Source organism: Hipposideros armiger, unplaced genomic scaffold (genome assembly GCF_001890085.2).
Source record: "Hipposideros armiger isolate ML-2016 unplaced genomic scaffold, ASM189008v1 scaffold_1104, whole genome shotgun sequence".
In the NCBI taxonomy this organism is placed as follows: Eukaryota; Metazoa; Chordata; class Mammalia; order Chiroptera; family Hipposideridae; genus Hipposideros; species Hipposideros armiger.
In genome coordinates this window covers 254,459-263,718 of record NW_017732454.1, presented here as the reverse complement: position 1 = coordinate 263,718, position 9,260 = coordinate 254,459, and positions in this window count along the sequence as shown.

The following is a 9,260-nucleotide window of genomic DNA, read 5'->3' as shown; positions in this document are numbered from 1 at the left end:
AGGAATATAATTAATAATGTAAATATTTTGTAGGGTGTCAGATGGTCACATGTCTTGCTAAGGAGACTGCATCATGGATGGGGTAGAGGCTTGATTACTGCACTGTACACCTGAAGCTGATGTTGTAGAATATTGTATGTCAAGTATAAGTGAATATATATATATATATATATATATATATATTTATTTATTTATTTTAAAAAAACAATATGTGGTAAATTTTCAGTGCAAGTAAAAAAAGAACAGAAGCTCACCAATAAAAAGTAATTCTGCAATTACTGAAAGGAAGAGCCATTATTAAAGGTGCTTAACTTTTAGTCTTTTGAAACGTATCATTAAACATGTAGAGATAAAGTCATGTATCACAAAGCTTTTGATCTTAATTTATGTTTAGAAATTTTATGGATTACATAGCTTTAAATGGTAGTATTTATCAGGATTACTAATTAGGTGTCAAGAGTTATATTAGCAAAATATTTATTTTTATGTATATATATATATTTATATGTATTATTTCTATGTTAGTGGATTGTGGAATCTGGTGGAATTAGTTATAATTATGTAGTACTTTCAATTAATTAGCAAAGAACAAAAAAGTCTACATTTTTCCACATAATTTTAAAAAGATTATATTTACATTTTCATTCCTCATAAGTTGGATCAATACATTTTCTCATTCAAGCCTCTACCTTCTGATAGACAAGACTATTAGTCATTTTATATTGAGGAAACCTAAAGCTCAGGTATATTAATTCACTGGTTGAAGATTACACAGCTAATAAGTGTTGAACAGGTATGGGACAGAGAGGCCCCAAGTCTTCTGTCTTCTTAGGTAGTTAGGTAGGGTAGTAGTAGTAGTATCAGAAATATTTCTTTTTTTTAATTAAAGCTTATTGGGGTGACAATTGTTAGCAAAGTTGCATAGAAGAAAACATAGGCACTAAACGTGTGGACCTTGGGTTCAAAGAGTACTTTATGAATTTGACCTCAAAGGCAAGGGAAGTGAAAGCTAAAATAAACGAATTGGGACTATATCAAACTAAAAACCTGCACACCAAAAGAAACCATCGACAAAATAAAGTGGCATCCAACTGAATGGGAGAAGATATTTGCAAACAGCACCTCCGATAACTGGCTAGCATCCAAATATATAAGGAACTCATTCAACTGAACAAAAAAACCCCACAAAACCAACCAAACAATCCAGTTAAAAAATGGGAAGAGGACCTGAATAGACATTTCTCCAAAAAGGACATACAGATGGCCAATAGACATATGAAAAAATGTTCAACATGACTAATCATCAAAGAAATGCAACTAAAAACCACAATGAGATATCACGTCAGACCAGCTAGAATGGCTATCAGCAGCAAGACAAATAGTTGCAAGTGTTGGAGAAGCTGTGGAACAAAAATGACCTCATACACTGTTGGCAAAAATGCAGATTGATACATCTGCTATGGAAGGCAGTGTGGAACTTCCTCAAAAAATTAAAAATAGAATTACCATATGACCTAGGAATCCCTCTCTTGGGTATCTACACAAAAAATATGAAAACATTTATCCATAAAGATATATGTACTGCAATGTTCATTGCAGCATTATTTACGGTGGCCAAGGCATAGAAACAACGAAAGTGTCCTTCAATAAATGACTGGATAAAGAAGTTGTGGTATATATACACAACGGAATACTATTCTGCCATAAAAAGATGAAATACTGCCACTTGCAACAACATGGATGGCTCTTGAATTTTATTTTAGTATGCGTTGAGTATATTCTGGAGTCAAATTGATCTTCCTATGTTGTGTTTCTTGAATTGTTATATTTAAATGGGTTTAATTATCCAGAGCGGGTAGTTATTAATTTATTCAACAACCATTTATATGGATGCAGATTCAAGCCCACAGGCTGTGTGTTAGCAGCTAAATATATAATGATGAACAAAACCTGCACGGTTTCTGTACACTTAGTAAACAAGAAATAGTAGGAGAAGAAAGACAAAGGGGAAAAGAATGGACAAAGCTAGATTCTATCTGATAAATGAAAAGTGGGTTAGAAGCAAGTTGTATGAAAGGGGTGAGAAAACTAGCTTAGAATGAATGTGGTCTTCATATCATCCACATGATAAGCATAAATATTCTGGGTGGGGAAATCACCTTGCTTTACTCTTAAGACCTCTCTCTTCCCTGATGAAACCAACATTCCTTAATACCGACTACTTCTCACAAAGGTGACCCAAGAGGGACTAAAAAAAATTTTTTTTCATCTTCAGTCTTCTCTGGAAGAACAGAAGTTTTTATACTACAAACAACTAATGATATTTTCATTATTTAAATTAATTTCTAATAATTCAGGTTAGAATTTTAAGCTGAAAAATAAAATGATTTACAGAGCAATCCTGAAATATTGTACATATGCTGTACTTAAATTGGTGCATATAACACATTAATGAAAAACAAAGTCAAAAGTCAAAGAGGCTTGTGGGAGCCTAGACTAATCCATATTATAAATAATGTAATAGGTTAATGGAATTTTTTTAATTGGGGAATTGGGGAGAGGGACCAGCCAAGTTGTTGTTCTTCAGTCTTAGTTGTGGAGGGCGCCAGTCACCATCTGGCTGCCCGTCAGCAGCTCGTGGCCTCTAAGCTCTAATGTTACAATCTTAGTTGTGGGTGGGTGTAGTCATCATTCCATGTGGGAGTCGAACCTGGCAGCCTTGTTTTTAAGAGCACGCGCTCTATCCACTGAGCCATCTGGGCAGCAGCTGAGCTCAAGGTGCCGAGTTTAGTCTTAGTTGCGGGTCGGTGTAGCCAACCATTGAACAGGCAGTCTTATTGTTAGGAACACATGCTCTCACCAGCTGAGCCATCCTGCCACCTGTTGTCAGCTCAGCAGCAGCTCAGCTGGGGTGCAGTGTCACTGGCCCATGTGGAAATCGAACTGGCAGCCCTGTTGTTCAGAGCTTTGCTCTTAAGCTAACTCTTAACCAACTGAGCCACTCGGCTGGCCCATAAATTTTTTAAGAATGGATGATCATAAAAGACTCCTTGGTGACCCAATATGTTATTTTTTATTTATGTAATGTCTTATAATAATATTGATTTAGTAATCTTTGTATGTTTATTTAAATTTCTACAACAAATACTTTTACTCACTTAATTTTTACTAATTCCAAAGTTCAAGTCCCTTTTCTTCCCTAAAACCTTCTCAGATGAAAAATGATCAGGACTTCCTGTGACCTTTTAGGATATGTTTATTATTTTCTTTTATTATTTATTTATTTATATAATCTATATTATTTTATACTAGGATATGTTTACTCTTATTACACACTTTCTTTTAAGGTGCTTATTTGTGCATCCACCTTATTTCTTCTTTCCCATATTAGATCATAAGACTTGTTTGAGTTGTAGTTTTTTATCCTCCACATAACAGGTGCTCAAAGAAGATTTGTTGGTTCATTTATTCTGTCAACAAATACTTATTGAGGACCTGCTATATGTCAGGCATGAAGAAACACAATGTGCTGAATATATCCTGACATTTACTTTAAAACTATTACACCACAGTTTTCAATTTGGTAACATTACAAAAAATGCTCCAATATTTCTAATCAGCATTTATTAAAATTCCCCTTTCCCTATAAACACTTTTATTTATAGGTTCTTCTATTTATAGGTTCACTCCAATGCAATTCTGTCATTTTTCTTTGGCCTATAATATTTTTAAATTCATGTTTTGAATTAGGTCTCTTAATAAGTACTTCTAAATATTTATTTTACTATTAGATGTTCATGTTTAGCTTTTGGTTTGTGATATAAGCAAGGAGAAGCCAAAATAAGAATAACAGAACAAATGTCTAATTACAAGAAATATAGTCACAATTGGGATAAGTATATTTTATATTTGGAATTTTATGCAGATATCACACAAATTTCAAATCAAACTCATTCTAATACTCTAGGGAAAAAAGTTTCTTATTTTGACTGAAAGACATATGGTCAATTTATAACTATATAAGTAATACATTCTTATTGTAAAAATATTGGAAACTAGAGAAAATTTTAAATAAGTAGGTAAAGAAACATCCAGTTAGCTGATCACAAGATGATATGTTTACCAATGTTATCATGGGGTAAAATCATACTCTATAGAGCTTTCAATTATCAGCTATAAATAGAAAGTTTATTTAAAATGATGTGTGAAAAGATAATTTTAATAAAATTATGAAAATAATAAGAAATATATTCTTTCAAATGTGTTTTTTATAGTTCTATTAAAAGAATGCTGTTGTTACTGATAACCAACTTTGACTATCCATATGAAATTCTAACAAACTTTTAATTGAAGTAAAAAAGGAATAAAAAATCTATTATAAAAATAGAAGCTGTATGCAGATTCCAGTTATGAGTTTCGAATCTAGGTTGTGAAATTGAGAGTTTGGAAGCAGGTTTAGTAAAAACCTTAAAATGAAGAGTTAATAAGTCTACACAAAGCACAAAATTACTCTTTAAGAATTTGTTTTACCCTCTTGGCTGTCTTTCAATCTCTACTATGTTCACACTGCATGCTCTGGGTATTGAATAAAATATACACAGCCCATGCAATGAGTACATCCTAGAGCCAAGTCCAGTTGTGATACAAAGTTCAAAAGGCGGTATCATTTGGTTGAACTTTAAATGCTAAATAAATTTGAAACAACTCATTTTGAAAGTTGAAGGTTTGACTAAAAGACTATAGAATGTTAGAGCTTGTATAGATCATATCTAAGTAATCTCTCACCCTCTGTCATACCCTCTATTCTCTTCCAAACCAAACCAGACAGGTGAATATCTGTTGCAAATGAACTCCAAAGATGTCTGGGAACAACCTGGGATAACTCTTATGAGAATTTATAAATTCTAATTAGAAATGTCTTTCTTTATTACATCCAAATTAAATTTTTTGCTTTGCAGGCTAAACCAGAGGTGATGTCTTGGAAAAAAATATTGGACATGAGACTAAGAAAACATGAATTTTACCATACAACTAAGTGACTTTAGCCAAATCACTTAAATTCTCTGTACCACAGTTTCTATGCCATAAAACAAGGAGAATAATCAGAAATTTACATGTTTATTATGTAAAAGGTTAAAGGAGTTTATAAATGCAAAAGTGCCTTGTAAACTATAAAAAACAAACAACTATAATGGATTCTTACTTTAGAGTAATACTATTCCAACTCATATCACCATTTTCTCCTCTTCATAGGTCTTGTCTTCTAGTCCCTTCATTATATTTGTATCTCTCCTCTAAAATATTTATAAAAGTTCTTCCATAATTACCCAATTCCACCACTCTGAGCTAAATCTAAGACTTAATTGATTAGCTGGCTGAGGTCTGTTTTTATTACCTGTCATACTAACTTGCAATAAACATGCAAACTTGTTCCTTGGGATACAGCTCTGAACAAGACAGAAAAGGTCCTCGCTAATATGATGTTAGCAATATAGGGATAAGGAGATAATTAATTAAAAATATGAACAAATAAGATAATTTTATATAGTAATAATGCTGTTAAAAATAAAATAAAACAGACAAACATGAGAGGTGAGAGAGTAGTTTGGAAGGTGTGGTCAAGGTAGAACTCTTTGAGACAGTGACATGACCTGAGACTCCAAGAATGAGGAGGATTAGTCATTTGAGGATCTAGGAGAATAGTATTCCAGAGTGAAAACCAAGAGCAAGTGGCTTAAGGTGACCACTGTGGCTGGGGAATAGTGAATCAGTTGTGTATGATGGGGCTAGGGAGAAAAATTTGGGAGTCTATCTATCGCAAAGGTGTTGTAAATCATGGTAAGGTGATGAAATAAAAAGGAATTGAATGGTTTTAAGCATGGACTGATGTGTTACATGAACTAAAAAAACACCCTTCAGAGTTTGCCCAGTGATTTCTCAATACCTCAATACTTTCAACAGAGGACTAACTCCCGTCTCTTTTACCTTGTAAGTGATCTGCAAATCTAACATTAGGATTTTCCTTTCATCTCTGTTTAGTAAGTATTGATTAGTTACTTATATTGTACTTTGCAAAAGAGTAATGACTGATATTAAATTTAGCCAATTTAGATATCTATGCCATCCATTTTTTCCTCATTAAACAGATCTGCCATAATAGACCGACATATTAGTCTATCTATATTTCATACGAAATCATACAAAATTACAGTCACTTTTTAATGTGGATAAAATGATGTTTCTTATTTCTCATTGTCATTCAATGAGAGAATGAATGAATGGTGATATTCTATGGATATTTTTTCAAAAAGATTTTTATTAAATATATCTAACATACAGTATTCTACAAGACCTGACAATTAGGTTTGCGAATTGCCACCCTGCACTTACATTGGCAGCACTGTACAAACAGCTCAGTAAGTTTCATAAATTTTGTATATTAGTATCTCTTAGCTGTGTTCATGTCAATATTTGGCACTGTCTTGCTGAGTGGCGTTCATTAATGTTGCTTCATGTTTTTGGTGCCATTGTGAAAATGCCTGAGCTTGAATTGGAGAAATGAACAAACATTAAATTTCTTGTTAAACTTGGCAAGAGTGGAAGTGATATCAGGGACATGTTAGTCCAAGTTTATGGGGATAATGCCATGAAGAAAACAGTAGCGTACAAATGGATTAAATGTTTATTTGAGGGGTGAGAAAGTGTCACTGCTGAAGAGAGGTCAGGGTGGCCAGTAACGAGCAGAACTGATGAAAAATTGCAAAAATTCATTTAATTGTGTATCAAAATCATCAGCTGACTGTGAGAAGCATAGCAGATCAAGTAAACATTGATAGAAAAACAATTAGGGAAATCTTCATTGAAAATTGTGGCATGAGAAAGGTGTGTGCAAAAATGGTCCCAAAAAAGCTCACTAATGAACAAAAGCAAAGGAGAGTTGAAGTTGCCAAGATCTTCTGGAGATGAAAGACAATGTTTTGGGCCATGTTATCACTGGTGATGAAACATGAGTGTACCAATACAACCCAGAAATATAGTGTCAAAGTGCACAATGGAAGTCAACGAATTCTCCCCTACCAAAAAATTTCCATCAGTCCAAATCGAGTCAAAATGATGCTGTTAATTTTTTGATATGAGAGGGATTATTCATTATGAATTTGTACCAACTGGACAAATAGTTAACCAAGTTTATTATTTGGAAGTGCTGAAAAGGCTGCATGAAAAAGTTAGAAGAAAATGACCTGAAATTTTGCCAACAATTTATGGCTCTTGCATCACAACAATGCACCAGCTCACATGGCATTTTTGTATGGGAGAGTGTTTTTAGCCATTAAACAAATAACTGCATTGGAACACCCACCCTCACATGATCTGGCCTGCAATGACTTCTTTCTTTACCTGAAGATAAAGGAAATATTGAAGGGAAGATATTTTTTATGACATTCAGGACATTAAGAGTAATACAATGACAGCTCTGAAGGCCATTCCAGAAAAAGAGTTCCAAAATTGCTTTGAAGGGTGGACTAGGCACTGGAATCAGTGCATACCTTCGAAGGTGACTGTAGTGATAATCAGCAATGATGTATGTAGTACTTTTTCTAGGATGAGTTCACAAATTAAGTGCCATACATCATATTTACTAAATTCTCCTCCATGGTACTGCTGGGCCCAGGGTACGCCACCAGAAACCACAGAGGACTATTGATTATTTTGAATTACATTCAAGAGGCTGCCAGTGCAAGAAGAACACACTGACCTTTCTGTCCTCCTAAAAGCAGAAGATAAATGTCCCGTATGAAAGTTGTCCTTCCCACACCGGGAAGACACCTATAATTGCTAGAGTTAAACAACTCAGAGCCAAAGAGTTTGCATAAATGAATTTTGGGGTCTTCTTTCTAATTTGTTACTTTGCTTATTTTTCTCATTAATGAAAACTGAAACCTTACTTAGATTCCTCTCTAAAGAGCACTAACGGTTTTCCCCTTTCAATTTCTCATTTATTGTTTCTTTATCTAAAAAAGTATAAAAACGTTGACTGAGCCTCGTTTTATTATCTGAACATCATATTATGATTCTCCTATGTGCATGTATTAAATCGTTTTTTTCTTCTGTTAATCTTTTCTTGTGTCAACTTTATTATGTATTATTAGTCCAGCCATAAGAACTAAAGAAGGTCAGAATTACAATCTCAAAATCGATCCATGTTGTTGCAAATGGCATTATTTCATCTTTTCTGATAACACAATAGTATTCCATTGTGTACATATATTACAACTTCTTTATCCAATCATCTGTCAAATGATAATTTCATTGTTTCCATGTCTTGGACACCATAAATAAATCTGCAATGAACATCGGAGCACATAAGTCTTTACAGATAAATGTTTTCAGATTTTTTAGATAAATACCCAAGAAAAGGAATGCTGGGTCATATGGTAATTCTATTTTTAATTTTTTGATGAATCTCCACACTGCCTTCCATAGCAGCTGCACCAATCTGCATTCCCACCAACAGTGTATGAGTGCCATTTGGGACAACATGGCTGGATCTTGAGATGATAATATTAAGCAAAATAAGTCAGACAAAAAAATTCAAGAAACATATGATTTCACTGATATGAGGTATATAAAACTGAGAGCAACAAAGGAACAAGACAAACTAATGAAGACACAAAAACTCATAGACACAGACAATAGTTTAGTGGTTACCAAATGGTTGGGGGAGGGAAGTGGTTGGTAGATGAGGGTAAAAAGTATTAAATACATGGTGATGGGAGGACAACTAACTCTGGGTGGTGAACAGAAAATGTGATATATAGATGATGTAATATAGAATTGTAACCCTGAAACCTATGCAACTTTGCTAACAACTGTCACCCCAATAAAATTTAAATTAAAAAAGAGGATGATGTCATAGAAATGGCAGTGTGAGGTCAGCCACATGAAATCTCCCCTGGAATTTACAGCAAGCTGAACAACTATAATTCTACAAAGGACTCCCTGTGCAGCAGACAGGCAAGACTAAAAGAAGGGCAACTGAAATCATCTAAAGTTGGGCAAATTGGCGAGTGGGGGAGGAGGGATGGGGGAAGAGTGGAAACATGGGCCGCGCAGGCACAGGATTCAGACCAGAGCTTGGAGCTCCGAGCTACAAGATTCCTGTATTTCAGAGCTACCGTATTTGCCGGCGTATAAGACGACTGGGCGTATAAGACGACCCCCTAACATTTCCACTCAAAATACAGAGTTTGTTATATACT